Here is a 23113-nt window from a genome sequence, read left to right on the forward strand (position 1 = left end):
TTCACATGTTATACAAATTGAATGTGATACAAAATGCATCAAATCCACATATATGTGAACCAAGCCTAATTAATTTGCTTTGTTAGACATGTTTGCCAGATCTGGCCATATATAGTGGAATCTAGCTGACACTCCTTGGTTGAGTAAGGGAAAAAAAATTGATCAATTGGGATACATTTTCCCATCCAGTCAAGCTGGAGCCTGCAGCAGTCAATCTTCCATCAGTACCAACATGCAAGTCACACAAAAGTTTATTATTTGGAAAGATTAGCAAACAATAAGCATCCAAGGAAGTTCATACCATTGAGAGAACAGGAAATCAATGACTTTCAGAAAAGAATTAGGGATGCAAACATTTTCTAATAAAATATAGTGTTACCAAAAAAAATGTCTCTAGGCAACCCATTTCTGACCACAATATCTGCTAATGATTTCATGTCCATTGAGCACTATTAATAAAATATATGACTTCTGAGTGATACTTCAAAGACTTGGAATTGTAACATCAGGTCAAATCAACTGAAGCAAAACTCACCAGCTTGCAGCAGCAAGTACTAAGGGCAGGGAAATGTTGGCACTTCATATGTAATAATAAAAATTGCAATAATAGTAATAATCATAAAACCAAGAGGGCGTGAAGGGTATGACAATATTAACTGTTGAATTTGTGTTTCCAGTAGATGGCTGTTTTGGCAGTAATTAGGTTAAACAAATAAAACTGCAGATTCCAATATATAAACCTTTGCAGAGCACCTGACTTCTGCAGTATACTTACTTCTCAATGGTGTTATAAGCAAGCACACAGTCATAAAAGAGAACAAACAAAATCTATTTTTCTGTCGCTTGAGGGAAGCTAGCAGCCAAACACTTCTAATAAATGCTTTCTTTGCAGCAGTGTGTAAGTAAAAACAACAAACTATAAAGAATAATGTATGGGAAGCAATATACAGCAATCGTTACTTTATAGAGGTGAAAAGAACAAGAAAAATGGTAACTGGGTTTACTTTTCAGGGGCTAGGGTACATTCAGCATGAGTTTCTTAAGCTGTTAAATAGTAATTTTTAAAAATATTTTTCATATTTAATCTTTGCCACATCACAAACACCTAGATAAACTTGCCTCATTTTAGTCTTTATTAGCAAACGCAGGATTTTCAGTGTTATTTAACCATTATTATGTAGTGCTACCCCCGTAAGGGCCACTTAAAGAATTTCTACCCCACTGATTGCCCTGACCTTGCAAGTCCTCCGACATCTCTGACATTCTGGATCCTTGTGGTGACCAAAGACAATTAGAGATAGAAAAAAAGGAGATTTGGGACTTTATACGAGACATATATGCTGATGTGCCTCCAGCCCTGAATTTGGAGAGGGTTTGGGACTTTAAATGAGGTGTGTTACCAATCATAGTTTACTATATGTATTCATCATATGTCTGTACATATTCATACAATTGTATACAAAAAAGCATAAATGCGTAAAAAAGACAAGTATTTTATTGAATAATCTTTTCAACACATGATAGCAAAAATAATTAATCAAAAATGTTATATACATGAGTAATAAAATTGATCCATATGCCCAGATAATACAGTTACGCCATAAAACACTAAAAAACAATGTAGATTGATAAGTAAAAATGGTAATAGCACATATTCATGATTGACATAGGTGAAAATGTAAACCAAAACAACTGCATCCTATTGTGCTCTACGCGTTTCATGAAAAATCACTTCCTCAGGAGCAGGTGCAGTCCATGCATCTATAAAAGGTATATATTAACAACCATGTATCAAAGTCAATGTCATATAAATGAATATACATGAACAGGGCCCTAACTAAGTGTAACTTACAGATCAACTCAATCTGTCACCATGCATCGTGTGGGATGAAAGGTCTTCGGGAAGGAGTCTAACCCGGGAACAGTGGGAGCAATACCTCTGCACGCCTGATAAGTATATATGGACTATCGAAGAAAGTACAAATCTCAATGGAGGGATCATTGATACCCCCAACAACCCATATAGTTGAAGTTCTAAAGAGCTTGTTGTAAAGGTTGGAGTCAGATAGGAAATTAAAACAGAATATCGTAATATGGTGAAACTGGTGGTAAATTCCCATAACCAAGAGGGGAAAAATCAATCGATTGCAGTTAATGTACAATTGTGTGCAAAAATAGTAACGCAAGGGATGAAAAACCCAAAATGAGTGATGACATGAAAAAATAAAAGTCCTAAATTAGGTGCAATGAGCAAGAGTGATGTATGATGGGATGCAAAGTATACCTAGTCAGATATAGAGAAAGAAAGCAGATAGATACCAAGATGGAGAAAGGGGAAGTGTAAATTGTCTTAGTGTATATCAAATGGTGTAAGTTAAATGACTGTGTCGCCATTTAATAATAACCTTGTGTAATCTGGGATCTCCCTGTTGGAGGGTATGATACTAAACATTCCCCAAGAAAGTGCAGAATATAGACCTCAGGTGGAGAGCTAAAGGTAATACCCCTCTCCTCCCTATAGCGTGCATCGGAGTGACTCCCAGCGTCTCACAGCTGTTCAAAGGGAGGGGGTGCATCCCAACCCTGACGGCAGATGCCGATCAGGAATTTTGTGCCAAAGGCGAGCTCCCTGTTTATGAATGCTAGATTGTGTACTCGTGTTGGCACGCAGACGCCCACGTGGTGACGCAACGTCCAACACGGCAGGGGCGAGGTGCCAATGCGCTGTGGCCAAACTCCCCCACCATCACATCAAGAAGGATAAGGATAGTACACTATTTAGGATTCTGTTCTTCCTCAGTCCTCAGTCTGTCTCTCTGCTGATGGGGTTGGTTTTGGAAGCTTCGGCCGCTCTATCCCTCCTCCTTATCCTTCTTGATGCGGGGTTGGGGGCTTTCTCGATCGGAAGAACAGGCCGCGACTTGGTCACAGCACAGTGTAGCATTAAGTCACTTGCAGATCCAGGCCAGGGTCTCAAGAGAGCAATCCCGGCCTAGCCCAGGCTTTTAATTACCTCCCCAGCGTTCTCCTCTCCTTCTCCAGCCAGCTGGTACTTTTAGTTCATTACAGTCCAATTTGAGTGAAAACCCCGGTTCCATGGACTACAAATCCCAAGATTAGAGATGGCCCAAACACCCCCCTGTTCAGTTTTCACCATAACATCTCAAACAGGGAAAAAGTTATAGCGAACATGCAAACTCTATTAAAGTTTATGGGACACGAAAATGAAAAATCAAAAGTCCTAATTTTAAGGGCTTATATGCAAGGTATTGCCATATTAAGTGTATGGGGACCCGGGTACTGCACTAGAGGACATGTATCAATGCAAAACAATTTTTTTAAAACAATCGTTTTTACAGGCGTAGTGATTTTTTATTTTTTTTTATTTAAAATTTTTCCATACAACGCATGAAATATAACAACATTTGTAGCAAAAATATACTTCTACTCTAAGCAATAGGGTACCTTCTGAAGATAATGGCTGCGGGCGAGGAGGGTGGGGGGTGGCAAAAGGGGAAAGGGGGGGAGGCGCCTCAGTGATTCAAGAGGCTGGAAGGTGAACGTGAGATCAGGGGTGGTGACTTAGGCGAGACTCGAGAGTGGAACCTAAAATGAGCCATAGTGGAGTCAGTCCGAGGAAAAGTATATGTGACGTAACTGTCCCATTTCTCGGAGAATGATTCCCGTGAAGAGGGGGCTGAGAAGTCCGTATTGGTGCTGTCTATGGTGAGAAGTGTGGAGAGCTCTGATCTAACCCGAGTGAGTGATGGGGGAGATGTGGAAATCCAATTGCTTAGGATAGTCCTCCTGGCGATAAGTAGACAAGAAAGGATCCACATCCGGTGTGGCTTCGTAGGTGTGCTAGACCATTTTTGGAGGCATTTGTCTCAATAGCCGAACAGGAGTAACAGAGGGTCCTTGGGTAGGTTGATCTTGGTCACGTCCTTTATGAATGAAAGGATTTGATCCCAGAAGATGGTTATACTGGGACAAGACCAAAACTTGTGGTGTAGTGAGGGCCCTTTCTGCAGCACAAAGAGGGCATTTGTGAGCATCCGGGATAGTTTTATCCGAAAGAAAAGGAACATGCGCACGATGGAAGATCTTTAGTTGGGTCTCTTTCCATATTGAGTTGGGTGTGAGAGCAAGGGTGGTTTTGAGACCTTTGATCATGTTGGGTAAGGTGTCATCGCCTGGAAAGTCCTTAAGCCAATTGGAGGCAGTTGAGGTGGACAGTGCCGGCGGGCATTGCTTCAAAAGGGGCTTGTAGATCGAGGAAATCGTAAAGGTGTTAGAGTCCAGCAGGGAATCAATTAAGGACGTTTTAAAGCGGGTCTCTGGTTTCCCAGTTGCTGAAGAGAGGTAATGGAGGCATTGCGCCCAGTAGAAAGTGTCCTTGTCCTGTAGATCGAATTTGTCCTTAATGGCATGGAAGGGAAGGGGGGTACCAGAACTGACATCACATAGTTGTCCAAAGGTCAATAAACCTTTCTACTCCCATTGGTGAAACACGGATTGGGTTAAGCCTGGAGTAAAGGTAGGATTACCCCGGATCGGAAGGAATTTGGAAAAATATATTGGCAGTTTCAAGAGTTTGCGTATCTCCCTCCATGCTATGGCAGTGTCTCTTAGTAGTAGGTTGTGGCGGAGTTCCGGGCAAAGTGTCGCCCATTTAGTATGCAAAAGAGCAGTTAGGGAGAGAGGACTGGCCATCTGAGACTCCAGCTCAAAGTTGGAGTATTGTGAGGTCTGAGATACCCAGACCAAGGCTGCCCTGAGCAAGCAAGACAGGTTATACATTCTCAGGTTAGGCAGGTTGATACCCGCGTCGCTTCTGGAGAGTTGCAGTTTTTTATACGAAATTCTTGGTCTCTTTCCCCGCCACAGAATACTGGAGAAAGCTTTCAGCAGGATTTGCGCATCCTTATGTCTGATTAGTAAAGGAAGTGTTTGCAGGAGATAGAGGAGGCGGGCAAAGCTAACCATCTTAATGAGGTGGCATCTCCCCAAAAGCGACAGCGGCAGTTCCATCCAATTGTCCAGTTCCTTCATTATCTTGGAGAATAGGGGGGGGGTAGTTTAGAGTGTAAATTGATGCCGGGGTGCGTCCTATTTTGATCCCTAGGTAGGTGATGTGTTGGGATGCAATCATGAACGGGGATTCCCTTTCATGAGCGGGGGGGACCTGTTCCCAATGGGAGTATTTCACTTTTGTATTAATTTATCTTGAGACCCGAGCACTGTTTGAATCTGTCAACTCTCTGTCGATCTCTGGGACATCGGCCGAGGGGTTTGAGGTAAATAGTAAAACATCGTCCGCGAAGAGGGAGAGGCGCAGCTCCTGGGAGCCTATTTGTATCCCATGTAGAGGGGCTTTGGTTAGTAGATACCGAGAGAGGGGTTCGAGCGCAAGATTGAATAGCAGCGGCGATAGGGGGCAGCCTTGTCTGGTGCCTTTGTATAGTCTAAAATCTTCCGTGAGGGCACCCCCTACACACAATCTGGCTGAAGGGGTGAGATACATCGAGGTAATGAGGTTGACGAAGGGTCCACTAAAACCCATGCTGTCAAAGACACGACTCAGCCACTTGAAGTTGACATTGTCAAATGCCTTTTCAGCATCAAGAGTCACAATAGCCATGTCTCGCTCCAGATGTACCTGAGCTTGGTCTAATGCAACCAGGACCTTCCTTATGTTAACAGTGGCCGAGCGACCCTTGGTGAACCCTGATTGTGCAGGATGTATCAGATGGGGCATAATGTTAGCTAGGCGGGAGGCTACAATTTTTGAGAGGATCTTGACGTCGAGGTTTAACAAGGATATAGGTCGGTATGAACCCGGCTCCAGTGGATCTTTCCCCTTTTTTGCCAGGAGCTTGATGATGGCTTGATTACCCGTCTGAAGATAGGGTCCGCCGTTCCAGATAGAGGAGTATACATCAACTAGAGTCGAGATCATACTGGGGGAGGCTGTCTTATAAAATTCCCCAGAGAGACCGTTGGGGCCCGATGACTTATTGGCCGCAAGATGTTTAATCGTCGATGCAATCTCGTCCGCTGTGATCGGGGCATTCAGTGATTCTAAGTGGTCCTCGGAGATTTTGGAGAGTTCGGTCCCAGAAAGAAAAAAATCGGCCACAGAGCTATCCATGTCCTCGGGGGCGTACAACGAGGCGTAAAAATCATGCATGATCCCCTGCACCCCTCGTGGGGTAGAGTCTACCGCTCCCGATTTGTTCCGTAACGAGTCAATGTGTGTGGTGGACATCGGGCCCTTGCACAACCTGGATAGCAATTTCCCGGCCTTGTTGCCGAAGCGGTGTAGTGTCGCCGCGAGGAATCAGTGAATCAGTTCTACCCTGTCGGCCCAAGTGTCGAAGTCCTGTTTAGCCGCCAGCCATGCAGTGCGCGCCGTGGGGGTATCAGCCTGTACCAATGCCCGCTGGGCTTTCGTCAACCGTTCGCTGGCCATTTTGTACCCGCTATTGGTGTGCCGCTTAAAAGCCGCCGCATAGGATATGATACGGCCTCTCAGAAAGGCCTTCCCCGCCTCCCAAAAGAGGAGAGGGGAGCTGCTGTGTTGCATATTTGTCGCCGAGTACTCTTCCCACGCTCGATGTAAGTATGAGGTAAAATCCGAATTGTTTTTCAGGTAGGAAGGGAATCTCCAGATAAGAGGGGTCGGGGGGGATTCCGATAGTGTTAGGGATACGGAAACTGGGGAGTGATCTGAGATCGCTATGTCATGTATGGTGGCGTCGCGCAGGAGGGGGAGGAGGGAGTCAGTATAAAACAGGTAATCGATTCTAGTAAATATTTTATGGGGGTGGGAGTAGAAGGAATATTCCCGATCCATGGGGTGCGAATGTCGCCAAACGTCTGTCAGGGAGAGTGATTCTATTACCGACGCCAGTGGAGTGGGGCCATCTCGTGGGGTGGTAGGCGGTCCCTGCCGGGGTGAGGATTTGTCTAGAACAGGGTCCATTACCGCGTTAAAATCACCGCCCGCAATACGGGGGATATCGGGAAGGGTGAGAAGCCGAGCCGCAATTGCGGCGTGCAAGGAACGATCCAGGACATTAGGGGCGTATATGTTGGATATGACTAGCTCAGTGTTGTAAAGGCGAATATGCGCAGATACATACCGCCCCTCATTATCCTCTTCCGTGGAAAGGATTTCCACGGGAGGCGTTTGTGGAATAAGATCAGCACTCCGGCTTTGCAGCCAGAGGCAGGTGACCCTACGACCTTGCCCACCCAGAGTTTCTCCATGCGCTTCATATCTTCCGCGAGCAAATGCGATTCCTGGATGAGAGCGATGTCTGCCTTAAGCCGTTTGAGGTGGCGCAAGACTTTCATCCTCTTAACCGGGGATCGGAGGCCCTTAACGTTCCAAGTTAAGATAGGCATGGGACGGGATAGAGGGATTTTAGACCAGAAGCAATCATATATGACCTAGCCTTACCCTGGGACAGCGTAATGGAGTATACCGAGATGTCATTGCTGACCTGTATAGACTCTCGTATCCGTGAGCTTGCAGGCTGAAGACATAAGCACACCTTCATAGGGGGATGGGGTGAGGATGAGACGGGAGGGAAAATGGGATGGAACCATGAATAAACACATAAAATACCATAGCAGATCAGTAGTATATACAGTATGAACCTCTCTTTTTTCCGCATGTGTACAACACGGAGCCCAGCCCACCAAGCGTGCCCCCTGAGTCGAGCAAGGATGTCAAGACCCACTGAGCGGCTCGAGTGGTCACAGTAGCCCAGGTTCCCAGCCTATCTTGGCAGACTGGGCAGCCGAGGTGTGCAGAGCAGAAAAAGAGCGTGAGCACATAGTGATAAGACAAACGGAGCACTGAACTATAGACCTAGGCAATGGTACAAACAGGATTAACATTCCATCGAAAACAAAAGCAGCATAAACATCAAACCTGAGAGAATGACAGGGGCACCACGAGTCCTCTAGGCCCGCGGCCTAGTGGGAACAGTCCCAGGCGTCAACCCAATAATGCAAATCACAGCCAACCATGAGGAAACCTTTTCAACGCGGGACATTCGGGCGACCAGAGCTGACCACGTCGGCATATCGTTGGCGTTTGGGAGATTCCTTCCTGGGGCTCCTTTGATCTAACGGTCTGGAAAAGGGAAGGGCTTTAGCAGATGATGAGGGGCCCTGATCCCCCAGGCGGAGCGAGCGAACAAAAGCTTCTGCTTCCTCTGGATCCTGAAACGCTATTTGGTCGCCGTTAGGTGCACGAAGGCGCAGAGTCGCCGGATAGGCCAAGGTGAATTTCAGGTGTTCCTGATGCAGTTTCGAACATACGGTCTGAAAGCTTTGCGTCTTTTTGCGACATCAACCGAATAGTCCGCAAATATCAGAATCTTCATGCCCTCAATTTGGAAATTGGAAGTTTGTCGAAATTTTTGTAAGATAGCAGACTTGTCCGCGTAGTTCAGAAACTTTGCGATTATCGGGCGTGGAGTCTTACGATCTTCGGAGTATAGCCCCATCCTATGAGCCCGTTCGACCACACATGTGCCATGGAGCCCCAAAGCAGCGGGGATTTTTTTTGCGCAAAGTTCAGGTATAGCAGAGGGGGCAACGTTCTCCGGAATCCCTATAAATCGCAGATTGCTCCGACGCGATCTATTTTCCAAATCCTCCAGTTTATCCATTATGATGCGATTAAGCTTGTCCTGGGACTGTTCAGATCCCTGCATCTGATACAGCTCATCCTCGACAGTGGATAAGCGGGATTCAGCCTCATTGAGCCTCTTGGAATGTGACTCCAGCTCCTTCTTTATGCTGGCCATGCCAGCAGCCACCGCTTTCTCCACTGAGGCCGAGATGGTAGGGGTTAACAAAGCCACTACTGCTTGAGCAATATGCTCAGTGGAGGTACCTTGTGAGATTCGGGGATAGAGTCAGTGTAGGGGGCTGCTGTGTTGTGCCCGGCTGTTGTAAGGATGTGTCCATAGCTGTTGGCTCCGCAGCCGCGCCAGAGCAGGCCGAGACCGGGGCCTCGATTTGCGGAGGGGCCGGCGGAGGTCGGGACGCGGCCTTCTCAAGGAACCGCTCCATCTGGTCGGATTTGAAGTAATGCTGCCGGGTCCCTGGGGATCGATGGACCTCCGATGGGGGGTAGGAGCCGATCCTGGGCTGTGGGCAGGCTTTTTATGCAGTTTTTGGGGGACACGCCGCGGGAGCTGGAGAGCGCTCACCTACTCCATGCGGCGCCGGAACCGGAAGTGTGATTTTAATAATGCTTAAAGTAAAACAATAAAAATGAAAAATTCCTTTAAATATAGTGTCTGGGGGGTCCCCTTAATGTGCCTGTAAAGTGGAGCATCTGTACGATGTATGGAGCCTGCTGCACTAATACTGACATTTCTAAAGGAAAAAATGTAATTTAAACTTGTTTGCAGCTGTAATGTATTGTCAGCTTGGTGGGGGTCAGCGGATGGGTGGTTTATCGCAATCTGAAAGCCGCCTTTAACAAGGAGGCCCCCAGATCCTGCCCCCCCCCATGTGAATGGATATCGGGTACATTGTTAAAGGGGGCTTCCAGATTCCGATAAGCCCCCCACCCGCAGACCCCTACAACAACAGCCTAGGATTGTTGGTAAGAGACCCTTTTCCCCATCAACCTGGGGACAAGGTACTTTTATGGACACCCAAAGCACCCCCCCATGTTGAGGGCAAGTGGCCTGGTATGGTTCAGGAGGGGGGGAGCTCACTTGTCCCCCCATCCTGGCCTGCCAGGCTGCATGCTCAGATAAGGGTCTAGTATGGATTTTGGGGGGGGGGGGCATGACATTTTTTTTTCTTTAATTTTGCCATGGAGTTCCCCTTAAAATCCATACCAGGACCAAAGGGCCTGGAAAAGATTTTGAGGGGGACCCCATGCCATTTTATTTTTTAAAGTCTGTCATAGGGTTCCCCTTAAGCACTTAAATACAGGGCACTTTCACCCCCTTCCTGCCCAGACCAATATTCAGCTTTAAGTGCTCATTGGCATCTATGGGAAATCTTTCTCAGCTTGGCATGGCACTGCTCCCTGTCTTTAACATTGGCGTCTATGGGAAATATTGGTCAGCTTGGCATGGCACTGCTCCCTGTATTTAACATTAGTATCTATAGGAAATCTTGGTCAGTTTGGCATGGCACTGCTCAGGAACTATAAGTGACAGGGACACAAAACATGGGGAGCACTGAGAGGGGACCCAGGACTACAACATATCTATACATTTTAAAAAGTGGGGTATAACCTGAACATTACACTGACTGCACTAATCTAACTCAACACACTATCCACTAACTACCTACCTATCCTCTATTATCACACACTATACATGGCTGCCATGTAAGCAGAAACCTTATATAGTGTGGGGTGTAGATTTAGCCCCTGAGCCATGATTGACTAAAGGCACCCTGCCTTTGGCCAATCATGGCTCCGACAGGACAGTGTGCTGTGATTGGCCAAAGCATACAGGCCAGGTGCATGCTTTGGCCAATCACAAGCACTTAATGCACTGCAATTGTGCAGTGCATTATGGGGGTGCTCATCGAAGGGCGCTGCCAATGAGCACACCCGATGTTCGAGTCGAACTTACTTTCGACTTGAACATCCACCCCATCCCTACTCAAGATACTTTGTTTAACTCGCTGGTATTAATTACCCTGCTGGCAGCATGTGATGACATAGAGTCCAGGTTGAGCCATAGAGAGGAACATTCTCACTACAGTAAGTGCTGTAAAGTGTCTCCAGTCCTGATAAGACAGGCACTGCTAGCCAGCTCCTAGCTGCATCTAATTTTTATTAAATACATTTAATATGATCAAATATTGCTAAATATACTGTATAATAATTCTAAAGAGGAATTTCACTCTCCAAAAATGAATAAATAAACACGGATCCCTGTCTCAAAATAAATAAAAAAACAAAAACTACTTACTAGTCAAGGGAGTTCTGCAATTTTTTTTTTTTTATCTTAATGCATTTTAAGCATTAAGATTAAAAACCTTCTGTGTATAGCAGCCTCCCCAGCATCCCTAATACTTACCTGAGCCCATCTCTCCAGCGATGTCCATGAATCCCCCCGGTCGTCCGGGACTCTCCCTCCTTATTGGGAGAGGGGAACTGAGGGTGAGATTGATCAAAGGGTAAGGCCTACAACCAAATATTATAGAAAATTGGAGAAGGACTCCCTGAATGGGACTTTACTGGCCTAACTATATTGTAACATCCAAATAAAGAGATATAATGTAAACGGACTATATAAAATCATACAATTTTTATTCACAATGAGTTAAAAAGAAATTACAGCAATGGAGGCTAATGTATTCAGATCCAACATGATATAAACAAGTTCTTTAGATCTGTATAGATCACTTGGACTACCGGGATGGATACACCAGGGCAGAATAGACAAAAAGACACAGACGCGTTTCAGAAGTACATTCTTTCCTCAGGGGTGTATATTTTTGAAATGATAACAGATCGCTTCTATAAAACACACAAAATGCATATGTGTAAGAAAGACCTGATATCCACATACATACCTGTATATTTTATTGCTATTTAGTTTGATACACCATTTCACTTACATGTTGGTAGAAATTTTCATAAAATAGTCACTAGTTTGTTAAAAACAGACAGTGATGTCAATCGCAATGGCCGGGAGAGAATGAGACTCTGTGAAGTCCAGCAAGACCTGGCAGATGGCAAGGCAGGAAGAGGAAGATGTGTGCGGCCAGACAGTCTACCAGGACAAAAAATTGGGAGAGGAAGAAATTTTACAGAAAATAGTAAATAAATAAAGTTATAAAGAGGCCTCAAAGATGCTACCTACACACTTAGGGTATTGCGGAACCATATAAGTCCAATAAATCACATAGTAACTTATCATTACAGACTGGAGACAGTAGCACTCATACATCAGAACATAGAAGACTATGTCTAATAAGGGAAAAATATGTTAGGGAGTTATTATTGTAAGTATTATGTGCCCAAGGGAAGGGAATCCCAGAAGTGATATTGATGGCCCATGCCCCACTCCAATGGAGGGAGTACCATGCAAAGGATTGCTAATGCACCAATCTATAAAGATATTAGCAGAGGCTAAAGATTTTACCTGATCAGTAAAGGATTAAGAAAGGTCCTGCCTGTATGTACAGGAGCCACACACCATCACTCTCCTGGATGCAGAGGACGGATAAGAGGATGCAAAAAGTGTCCCCTTATATGCATCCGACATGCGGACAGGAGCCGCGGGAAGAATGTACTTCTGCGTGCGCTCCAGCCTTGTCCCCGGGTGCAGTGTTAATTTTGGCAGCAAATTTCAATTTAGTTTTAGTCTTAGTCTTAGGACTAAAATGGCATTTTAGTTTTAGTCCCATTTTAGTCTTCTGCAAGTGTTTTAGTTTTAGTCGTATTTAGTCGACTAAAACTCCAGTATATTTTAGTCGACTAAAACGCCCTACATTTTAGTCGACTAAAACTCATTTTAGTCATCTATAATCAAATGGGTGTAGTTCAATTGTAATTTGTAATGCATTATTTAAGCATTTCTCTACAATTTCCAAACTCATTATATACTACTGCTGGTCCTGGAGTGAAAAATCTAATATTTTATTATTTATGCTTTGAGCATGCACCAGTGTTAATTTTTGGCAGCAAATTTCGATTTAGTTTTAGTTATAGTCTTTTGACTAAAATGCCATTTTAGTTTTAGTCGTATTTTAGTCTTAAGACTAAAATGCCATTTTAGTTTTAGTCGTATTTTAGTCAACTGAATTGTGTTAGTCGACGAAAACGTTTTAGTCGGTTTTAGTCGACGAAATTAACACTGCCCGGGTGTATGACATGCAGCGCAGCCCCACCTGGTTGTGGCGGGGCGGCATTAGGTGCCCACCGATGTGCAAGTGGGGGGGAGCATCGACCGGAGAGTCAAGCCCCAGGGTTTCTAAGCAATGCCACGGGGAGAGAAAAACAGTAAAAAGAGAAACCGCCCAGATTACAGAGGGCACTTAGTGCAGGAAGCTTACAAGTGGCCTACGCGTGCCGGGTGGAGATTCACAGAATATAGTGGGCAGAAAATAGCAAGATCAATTACTATAATGATGGAAACAAAACAGGCCAAGGCAGACATCACTGAAAGTCACCGTATCCAAAAATTTCACAGCATACATAATCACAAAAAAACAAATAATGTATATCATATGCAGAAAAAGGCAACCCATAACAGCAAGCACATACCGTATATACTCGAGTATAAGCCGAGTTTTTCACCACATTTTTTTGTGCTGAAAACGTCCCCCTCGGCTTATACTCGAGTCAACAACAACAAAAAAAAGTTCCCGGCCTCTCCGACGTGTTTAAGATTTAAAAATGGCGCCGCCCAGCATATACATGTCACCGCGCATGCGCCGCCACCGCTTGGGACAGGCCGGGAATAGCCGAACGTATACCAGCTTTCCCAAGCGGCGGCAGCGCGTGCGCAATGACGTGTCGGCGCCGGGCGGCGCCATTTTTAAAATAAAGGCGCCTCTGGAGCAGGTAAGTGAAACACAGCCGCACTAGTATGCCTGCAACCCCGCATCCTCTTGTACCATGCTTGCCACCCTGAATTCTCCTGTACCATGCCAGCCACATTGCATTCTCCTGTACCATGCCAGCCACCCTGCATTCTCCTGTACCATGCCAGCCACCCTACATTCTCCTGTACCATGCCTGCCACCCTGCATTCTCCTGTACCATGCCTGCCACCCTGCATTCTCCTGTACCATGCCAGCCACCCTGCATTCTCCTGTACCATGCCAGCCACCCTGCATTCTCCTGTAACATGCCAGCCACCCTGCATTCTCCTGTACCATGCCTGCCACCCTGCATTCGCCTGTACCATGCCCGCCACCCTGCATTCTCCTGTACCATGCCTGCCACCCTGCATTCTCCTGTACCATGCCCGCCACCCTGCATTCTCACCCTAGGCTTATACTCGAGTCAATCATTTTTCCCCTCTTTTTGTGGTAAAAGTAGGGGCCTCGGCTTATACTCGGGTCGGCTTATACTCGAGTATATACGGTATACACTCCTTGCTAATTAAATCAAGCATCTGTGTTGCATTGAAAATAAATCCACTATCCTGTCTACATGTTTGCAGAGTGCTCAGAAAAGTATATTCTAAGAACATCAAGATGTTCCATTGGATTTATTGGATTTATTGTGTTTGTACTAATGGGTCTTAGGTTTATACTGTTTTTATTTTTATTTTTCCCAGCTGCCCGAAACAAAGCCCTCCAAAAATGGTTTGGAGTTTGTCACTTCATTCATACCTGGGGGAGAAGTGGCTGCCAATTGATAAATCCAATGTAATTCACATTGGAGCAATTTTTTGTTCCAGTCTCCCCCACCCCTCCTAAAGGGGGGAGGAATTCTATCCCGGATGAGGAACTGAATCTGAGGGAGTCTGCCATTGTGTACAGTAACATGGCGACCACAAGGGAGCTCTGGATTGCATGAACTCATACTGAGTATATGGCGATATGCTCGTTTCCAAAATTCCTGGATAGTTTTACCCACATAAAAGCAGCCGCACTCACAGGTCAGAAGATAGACAACGCTGGCTGTTTTGTAATTGGCATAATGCCGATGTTTAAAGATAGTGCCATTGGGAAGATACACTTTCTTATCTATGCACATAAATTGGCAATAATTACATCCACCACAGCAGAAAGTGCCCACATGTTTACACTGGTCTCATCTGTTACTTCCCTTGAATTCACTGTGGACTAGATGGTCGCCAATTAATTTAGCCCATCTATATGTGATAGCTGGTTTGTCAGGTACAAATGGACTGATGTCCAGTTCCATGCTGAGAAGATGCCAATATTCCTCAACAATGGTTCTGACCTGTTGGTGCTGGTTGCAGAAGCGGGTAATAATGTAAATATTTTTTTCCCACTTTAGATTTTTTGGGGCTATAAAGCAGAGTATGTCTTGTTGGTATCATAGCAAGTTTGTATGCCATTTTAAGGCAAGTTTTAGAGTAACCTCCAGCCAACAGTCTATCACGCAATATAGCAGGTTCAGTCTAGAAGGAACTGTCACTAGAGCACTTTCTATGAATGCGTAGATTGGCTATAGGGGATAGACTTTACTAGAGGTCTTGGATGATTCTTTTGAGAAACGCACCTGGTCACTTTCTAATAAAGTACACGTGTCCCATATTCTAATTCACTGGATAGCGGCTCTCATATATATATTGTTTGGTATTTTTTTTGAGAATATAAGTACACATACACTTGTTGGATTATATTTATCTTTTATTTTTTAATTGTGAGTTATTACATTTTTTTTTCAATAGTTTTTTAGTTTGGTGGATAAGCGCAGGATTTTTTTTAATAAAGAAGCTCAAGTATCTTTTTGAGCTATGTGCATTTTTTATCTGCACGTTTTTACCATGTGCAAAACTGCATGTCTTGCTTTACGTGTTTGGGGTGCCATTAACATAGAACGGCATTGCAAGCACAACACAAGTTTTTTGTGCAGGATTTTAAACGTGTTAGCTCGCTACATAAATGTGAATGAACCGCTTGAATTGTAGCTTCAAGACCAGTTAAGAATGGACAACCTTTACACTAAGCCTGCAGTTTAATAGAATCAGGCACATTGGAACATCAGTCCAGCATCCACAGAGGAATGAATATGCTGTTCAGATGATAGCAGGGATCTTACTTTCACACCATGCTCCAGCACTGTCAGCTGGTAGCCAGATCAAGACTGAGATGGCTTTCAGCCAGGGGCACTTAGATAAAAGTGGATCAAAGAAGACACAGAAATAACATTGAGATGTTAAACCTACTGAGACAATGAATATAACAATTCTGTATTTATTGTTTTGCCTGGAGTTTCATTTTATGGACGTTGTATATAGAGAGAAATGGGGAATTGTAGACTTTTATTTCTTTTTTTTTATTGAGCAATGAAGATCAGAGTTCCAATTTTTGCCAAATGGAACTGCACTCTTTACAAGGATTAATAAAATGACTGTTTTGACTTAAAATAAAGGCAATAAAATATGTTATAAAAATATTGATTTTTTATCGGCTTGTTATTTACATTTAAAAGAAACCTGTCAGAACACATTGTCAATGTGAGCATTTTTAAAAATGCAAGTTCAGGGGATCTCATTCTTATTTTTTCAGTGTTACACAGAAAGACGCGGACCTGAAAAATTGTCTGCTTATCAGCTATTGAAACATCTCGTATGCACATGCTAGCTGAAGGGACAGTGACTCATTAAAGCGAATCTTTCACCCGCCCCACTATGCTCAGTAAGTATATCATAGGTGTGCGCAGCCTATTGCATTAGGGTGTGCACCCCAAAGCTCAAACATACATGCCTTTCCCTGCAGCCTGCTGGAGTGATGCCGGGGGGTGAGGAGGGAAGCGGGGGGGCAAACATGGGGGGAAGCCTGGGCAGTAGGGAGAATCAGCACCCCATGCAGTGATTAGGCAGGCACTTCCCAATCGCACACCCAAGAACTGTATTTAGGGAAACAAATAAACCTACTTTCCTTATTCAATTGCACAGGTACTTGCACATCCCGTGCTGGCATTTAAAAAAAAAAAAAGTTATGAGTCTCTAGTTTCTACCTTCCTGTTCTTTAACAGCCCAACAATGTTACGGCAGAACTCGCAGATGCACCATAACAGATTTGGCACCTTGTTATTGTTCAATTAAAAGCTGTCCCAGATGTTGTACAGTGTCTTCACATTAACCACTTGCCGACCAGCTGCCGCAGTTATATGGCGGCAGGTCGGCAGGTTCCCATGAACCGCCGTACCTGTACGGCCGTCCATGGGATTAATCCGAGGCATGCGTGCCCACTTGCCAGCGGGGAAGCTAATTCATGGGGCTGGTGGCTGCGATTTGCGACGGGCACCCATGATCGCTTCCGTTAAGAGAGAATGTTCTCTCAGGAATCAATACAGAGCTCCTGTGTTCCTCCTATTTAGGAACACAGGTCTCTGTATTGATTTTCACAAGCTCCCCCCCACAGTTAGAAAACCCTCCCTAAGCTCACACTTAACCCTTTGATAGCCCCTGAGTTTACCCTTTCCCTCCCAGTGTCATTTTTACAGTAACAGTGCATATTTTTAGCACTGATTACTGTAGTAATGTCCCCCCAAAAGTGTCAAAAATGTCAGTTAGGGGTCCCATCTGTCCGCCGCAATGTCGCAGTCCTGCTAAAAATCAATCATCACCACCATTACTAGGGGAAAAAAATGTAGCAATGTTTCCAGGCCTGTGGCCTGAGGTGGGTCCACCATCGTTACCGGTTACCTCTCCAGCCCATGTGAGCTGGCTCGACTATGTACGATTCTGGGACATTTATAGCAAAAATGCCCTTTAGCGCTGTCTTGATGCCAGCCGATGCTAGCAAACGCTTACTGACGCTTTGAACACACTGTATCTCTGAAAGCTGTGCTGGAACTCCAACTTAAGTCCAGAAGATCTAGGACTGTGGAACATTGAACATCTGACACTGCTTGCACTGCAAAGTCACTGACTACTCTCTCTAGTCTTGCCCTGGCTTGAGGTAGCTTGCTGTGTATTCCTGTATGACTGTAACTCTCAACTGATGCACTCACATGCATTAACTCTTCAGGGCCCAAACAGCAGGCGCCCCCTTTACCACTTCCTCAACCTAGGTACCCCCTCTATCAATTCAGGGTCCTCTGACTAGGTACCCCCTTTACAGCTAGCTGACTCTTGGATCCTAAAACCTTCTCCAGAGTGGTCCCCACTGACTCTAGGCAGACCCCCAGGGGCAATCCTCAGTACTCAAGACCCATGTAGGCTTTCCTGGGACTGAACCCCTCTCGTTCTCCGCTGATTCTCGGCACACTGGATCCCACTCAGCTCAACTCAGCACTCCCTGGATTCTCAGGCAGCACCCGAGACATCCACTTCCTCTGACAGGAGGAGAGACAGCCGTCCTCTCCCTCCGGGGACTCTGCTTCCCACCAAAGACAATGAGTCATGTCCTCCCTCAAAATTATACCCACTCCCAAAATCCTTTGTGGCAGAATCTGCCTTCTGGGGTAGTTACAAACCTGAATGTATCCCTAATTGGGTTTTCTCCACTGCCCTATGAGAAGCCTCTCACAGAGCCAGTGGAGAGACTCCCCCTTCAGGAGACACACCTGGAAACCATGACACCCTACCAAAAGAAATCATGGCCCTGCTGTCAGGCAGACAAGGCCCACTATACATTTACCTAGCACCTACCTGTAGGGTGCTACAAAAAAATGACATAAATCTTTCCCCTAGTTGTAGAGGCGATAACTTTTGCGCAAACCAATTAAAATACACTCATTGGGATTTTTCTGACTAAAAATATGTAGCAGAATACAAATTGGTCTAAAATGATGAAAAAAGTTGATTTACAGTGGGTACGGAAAGTATTCAGACCCCCTTAAATTTTTCACTCTTTGTTATATTGCAGCCATTTGCTAAAATCATTTAAGTTGATTCTTCTTCCTCATGAATGTACACATAGCACCCCATACGGACAGAAAAACACAGAATTGTTGACATTGTTGCAGATTTATTAAAAAAGAAAAACTGAAATATCACATGGTCCTAAGTATTCAGACCCTTTGCTGCGACACTCATATATTTAACTATATTTGCTTTCCATTTCTTCTGATCATCCTTGAGATGGTTCTACACCTTCATTTGAGTCCAGCTGTGTTTTATTATACTGATTGGACTGATAGGAAAGCCACACACCTGTCTATATAAGACCTTCCAGATCACAATGCATGTCAGAGCAAATGAGAATCATGAGGTCAAAGGAACTGCCTGAAGAGCTCAGAGACAGAATTGTGGCAAGGCACAGATCTGGCCAAGGTTACAAAAAGATTTCTGCTGCACTTAAGGTTCCTAAGAGCACAGTGGCCTCCATAATCCTCAAATGGAAGACGTTTGGGATGACCAGAACCCTTGCTAGAGCTGGCCGTCCAGCCAAACTGAGCTATCAGGGGAGAAGAGCCTTGGTGAGAGAGGTAAAGAAGAACCCAAAGATCACTGTGGCTGAGCTCCAGAGATGCAGACAGGAGATGGGAGAAAGTTGTAGAAAGTCAACCATCACTGCAGCCCTCCACCAGTCGGGGCTTTATGGCAGAGTGGCCCGACGGAAGCCTCTCCTCAGTGTAAGACACATGAAAGCCTGCATGGAGTTTGCTAAAAAACACCTGAAGGACTCCAAGATGGTGAGAAATAAGATTCTCTGGTCTGATGAGACCAAAATATAACTTTTTGGCCTTAATTCTAAGCGGTATGTGTGGAGAAAACCAGGCACTGTTCATCACCTGTCCAATACAGTCCCCACAGTGAAGCATGGTGGTGGCAGCATCATGCTGTGGGGGTGTTTTTCAGCTGCAGGGACAGGACGACTGGTTGCAATCGAGGGAAAGATGAATGCGGCCAAGTACAGGGATATCCTGGACAAAAACCTTCTCCAGAGTGCTCTGGACCTCAGACTGGGCCGAAGGTTTACCTTCCAACAAGACAATGACCCTAAGCACACAGCTAAAATAACGAAGGAGTGGCTTCACAACAACTCCGTGACTGTTCTTGAATGGCCCAGCCAGAGCCCTGACTTAAACCCAATTGAGCATCTCTGGAGAGACCTAAAAATGGCTGTCCACCAACGTTTACCATCCAACCTGACAGAACTGGAGAGGATCTGCAAGGAGGAATGGCAGAGGATCCCCAAATCCAGGTGTGAAAGACTTGTTGCATCTTTCCCAAAAAGACTCCTGGCTGTATTAGATCAAAAGGGGGCTTCTACTAAATACCGAGCAAAGGGTCTGAATACTTAGGACCATGTGATATTTCAGTTTTTCTTTTTTAATAAATCTGCAACAATGTCAACAATTCTGTGTTTTTCTGTCAGTATGGGGTGCTATGTGTACATTCATGAGGAAGAAGAATGAACTTAAATGATTTTAGCAAATGGCTGCAATATAACAAAGAGTGAAAAATTTAAGGGGGTCTGAATACTTTCCGTACCCACTGTATTTTTATTGGGAATGTTATGTAGCAGAAAGTAAAAAATATTGTTTTTTTTTCCAGAATTGTCGCTATTTTTTTGTTTATAGTGCAAATAATAAAAATCCCAGAGGTGATTAAATACCACCAAAAGAAAGCTCTATTTGTGGGGGGGGGGGGGGGGGAAGGACATCAATTTTATTTGGGTAGAGCGTCGCAAGACCACGCAATTGTCCGTTAAAATAACGCAATGCCGAATCGCAAAAAATGGCCTGGTCATTAAGGGGGAAAATCTTCCCATACAGAAGTGGTTAATCATTGTCTAGGACAGGTCATGCTAAAGCTAATAGTTTTTGTAATAGCCACATGGGCAACTCAGTCACCTTAACCACTTGCCACCAAATCAAGTTCCTGGTATGTCATTTGACTTCAAGTGGTTGCAGGCATCACCCAAGTACCGTTTTTTAGAGCTGACGGTCGGCTCTCTTGTAATAGCAATAGCCACTTGGTTGCTATTACAAGCAGTGGGAGGGGACATCTTCTGCCACCTTCCAAGGCTCTCTCGGGCCCTCCCGTACCATCCAGGGTCCTGAGCTATCACCTGGCATGTCCACCGGCTGGCCAGAGACCCATACAAACCCAAAATCAATTTGATCAGGTCTCCGCTATGGTAACCTGGAAGTGATGACATGACATCACTTCTGCTTTACCTGGCTGTCATTGGCGGCAATTTTTGAAAATCGAAAGTATTCAGAAATGCTGATCTTGGTGTTTTAAAAGCTTTCAAGTGAAAATGAGGGATTTGGGGTCCTATTGACCCCAGATCCCTCCATAAAGAGTACCTGTTACATCCCTATTGCTGTCACAAGGATGTTTACATTCCTTTTGACAGCAATAAAAGTGATTAAAAAAGTTTAAACAGTGTAAAAGAAAATATATAAATAAATCATTTTAAAAAATGTAAAGTGCCCCACTGCCCCGTGCTAGCAAACAAGGCGGATGCATACGTAAGCCCCGCATGGATGCAAACAGCAATCGCCCCACAAATGTGAGGTATCGTCATGAACGTCAGATCATGGGCAGTAATTCTAGCACTGAACCTCCTCTGTAGATATAAAGTGGTAACCAATAAAGGCTTTTTAAAATGTGCACAGTTTTAAAGTGTGACATGTTTGGTATCTATTTACTCGCCGTGACAACAACTTTTATATTTTACCAAAAAATTGGGTTATATATTGTGTTTTTTTGCCTTAAAATTTAAAAAAGTGTATTTTTTACCCCAAAAATTCAGTTTTGTAATACCACTGAGCAAATACCATGTGACATAAAAAATTGCAACAACCGCCATTTTATTCTCTAGGGTCTCTGCTGAAAATATAATGTTTGTGGGTTCTAAGTAATTTTATAACAAAAACGACAGATTTTTACTTGTAAACAACAAATGTCAAAAAGGCAGGGTCCTTAACCACTTCCATACATAGCAGTTACACCCCCTTCCTGCCCAGACCAATTTTCAGCTTTCGGCACTCTCACACTTTGAATGATAATTACTCATACATTATAATTAGTCATACAACCCTGTACCCAATCAAATTTTTTATCATTTTTTTCACACAAATAGAGCTTTCTTTTGGTAGTATTTATTCACCACTGGGTTTTTTATTTTTTGTGATATAAGTGAAAAAAGAGGGAAAATTTTGAAAAAAACACATTTTGTTTTAGTTTCTATTATACAATTTAGCAAATAAGTAATTTTTTTTCATAAATTTGGGCCAAAATTTATACTTCTACATATCTTTGGTAAAAATAACCCAAATTAGTGGTTATTATTTAGTCTGTGTGAAAGTTATAGAGTCTACAAGCTATGGTGCCAATCATTGAAAATTGATCACACCTGATGTACCAACGGCCTATCTCATTTCTTGAGGCCCTGAAATGTCAGGACAGTACAAATACCCCCAAATTACCATTTTTTGCAATGTAGACATTCCAGGGCATTTAGTAAGAGGCATGGTGAGTTTTTTGAAGTTGTAATTTTTTCCCACATTCCTTGGGAAAATTAAGAAATATATATATTTTTTTAACACAAAATTGTCATAATAACAAGTTATTTCTCACACACAGTATATGCATACTTGCCCAAAATACATTCTGTTACTCCTCCTGAGTATGGCGATACCACATGTGTGAGACTTTTACACAGACTGGCCATATACAGAGGCCCAACATACAAGGAGCACCGTGTTCTAGGAGCATAAATTACACATATAATTTCCTAATGACCTATCACACTTTTGAAGGCCCTGGAGCACCAGGACAATGGAATTACCCACAAAATGACCCCATTTTGGAAAGCAAACACCCCAACGTATATTCTATGAGGCATAATGAGTCTTTTGAACATGTCATTTTTTTCCACAAGTTTTTTGCAAAATGTGGAAAGAAAATGAAAACTCGTTTTTTTTTTACACAAAGTTGTCAATTTAAAAGATATTTCTAATACATAGCATGTACATATGAAAAATGACACCCCAAAATACATTCTGCTACTCCTCCTGAGTATGGTGATACCATATATGTGGGACTTTGTCACAGCATAGCCACATACAGAGGCCCAACATGCAAGGAGCAACGTCAGGTGTTCTAGGAGCATAAATTACACATATACTGTAATTTCATTACAACCAATCACACTTTTGAAGGCCCTGGAACCCCAGGACAATGGAAACCCCCACAAAATGACCCCATTTTGGAAAGCAAACACCCCAACATATAATCTAGGAGGCATGGGCTGCAGATAGCTACTCAGGTACTCCGATGACAGGTACTTGGGTACTCCGATGACAGGTAATCGGGTACTCCGATGACAGGTACCCGAGTACCTGTCATCAGAGTACCTGAGTACCTGTCATCAGAGTACACGAGCACCCAAGTACCTGTCATCAGAGTACCCAAGTACCTGTCACCAGCCCATCAGAGTACCCGAGTACCTTTCATCAGAGAACCTGATGGGCTGGTGACAGGTACTCGGGTACTCT

Source organism: Pelophylax lessonae (assembly GCF_965119305.1).
Source record: "Pelophylax lessonae genome assembly, chromosome: 1".
Lineage (NCBI taxonomy): Eukaryota > Metazoa > Chordata > Amphibia > Anura > Ranidae > Pelophylax > Pelophylax lessonae.